The sequence below is a fragment of the Oncorhynchus gorbuscha genome, linkage group LG05, assembly GCF_021184085.1.
Source record: "Oncorhynchus gorbuscha isolate QuinsamMale2020 ecotype Even-year linkage group LG05, OgorEven_v1.0, whole genome shotgun sequence".
Classification (NCBI taxonomy): Eukaryota; Metazoa; Chordata; class Actinopteri; order Salmoniformes; family Salmonidae; genus Oncorhynchus; species Oncorhynchus gorbuscha.
The window spans coordinates 43396143-43398277 of NC_060177.1; positions in this window are offsets into that span (position 1 = coordinate 43396143).

Genomic DNA, 2135 nt, shown 5'->3' on the forward strand with positions numbered 1-2135 from the left:
ATGATGGAACTAAGTGAAACTGGGCCGACATTCTGCAAATTCTCTCATCGAAGAAACATCTGATCTCAATACATGTTTATGTTCTCATAACTATAATATGTTACGAACACAGTGGACTACGTTTTATAGATAAACGCTATGCCAAAGTATTTTAAAATGGTGTTGTTTGGAGAGAGTGCAAGGTCGAATTGAGTTTGTGCACACGCGCACTTCAGAAGAGGCGTTCACTATAACAGAAATATGCAAATACATGCTAAAACGCGCCAATAGGATCTCTACCTCGTGCATGGCTTTGGCCACGTCCTTGCTTCTGCCCACTCTGCTTCATTTGCTCCCACTGTAAACTACACAGATGAACTATCTTGGGTTAGTTATATATATCTTTGGCTACGTCGTATTGGTCCTTCTGTAGCTCAGTTGGTAGAGCATGGCGCTTGTAACGCCAGGGTAGTGGGTTCGATCCCCGGGACCACCCATACGTAGAATGTATGCACACATGACTGTAAGTCGCTTTGGATAAAAGCGTCTGCTAAATGGCATATATTATTATATTATGTACGACTGTACAGAAATTCAAAGCGCCGCAGTTCAATAGAAATGCAAATGTATGTTTAATTTTTACTTTGCTATATTATCACGGCTCATAAAATAAATCAAACTTTTTATTCATTTGCAGTAACCTTTCCGTGATATATGGAGTAATGAAGACTGCTGGAAGTTAGTTTATTAATGTTGCCACAAGATGAAGGCATAGTAAAACTAAATACCATTTATACGAGTCTAGTGCATGCACAAGTGAAATTATTTACAAATATAACCCAGTATAATAGTAGACCAGCCTGAAAGGAGTGCTTGAATTTATTTTTGTTATAGGCTGTCATCCACAATTGATCTGCTGTCAGTTAAATTTAGATTTTTAATGGCATTTTCGATGGCCAAAGGTAAAATCTGGTGAAAGTGGGTATAATGGAAATAATATTTAGAATCATGAACACCTTTATTCACCAAGTACATTTGCATGTACCAGGAGTTTTACATGGTCAAATGTTGCTACAAAAATAAATAGAATATACACAATTAACAGAATGTACACAATAAACGTAAAATACAGACAATATACAGAATATACAGACATAATATATAAACAATGCATTTACATACACTGAACAAAAATATAAACACAACATGCAACAATTTCAAAGATTTTACTGAGTTACAGTTCATATAAGGAAATCTGCCAAAATAAATAAATTAGGCCCTAATCTATGGATTTCATGACTGGGAATACAGATATATTTGTTGGTCACAGATACCGTTAAAAACAAGGGTAGGGGCGTGGATCAGAAAACCAGTCAGTGTCTGGTGTGACTACCATTTGCCTCATACAGTGCAACATTTCCTTCACATAGAGTTGATCGGGATGTTGAATTTGGCTCGTGGAATGTTGTCCCACTCCTTCAATGGCTGTGCAAAGTTGCTGTATATTGGTGGGAACTGGAACACGCTGTTGTTCACATCAATCCAGAGCATTCAACACATGCTCAATGGGTGACATGTCTGGTGAGTATGCAGGCCATGGAAGAACTGGGACATTTTCAGCTTCCAGAAATTGTGTAGAGATCCTTGCGACATGGGGCAGTGTGTTATCATGCTGAAACACTAGGTGATGGCGGTGGAAGAATGGCACAATAATGAGCCTTAGGATCTTGTCACGGTGTCTTTGTGCGTTTCAATTGCTATCGATAAAATGCAATTGTGTTCATTGTCTGTAGCTTATGCCGGCCCATACCATAACCCCACCAACATCATGGTTCACAACGTTGACATAAGCAAACCGCTTGCCAACATGATGGACAGTACAGTTGAAACCGGGATTCATCCGTGAAGAGCACACTTATCCAGCGTGCCAGTGGCCATCGAAGGGGAGCATTTGCCCACTGAAGTTGGTTACAACGCCGAACTGCAGTCAGGTCAAGACCCTGGTGAGGACGACAAGCACGCATTAATGCTTTGGTTGTGCAAACCCACAGTTTCATCAGCTGTCCTGGTGGCTGATCTCAGACGATCCTGCAGGTGAAGAAGCCGGATGTGGAGGTCCTCGACTGGCGTGGTTACACGTGGTCTGCGGTTATAAG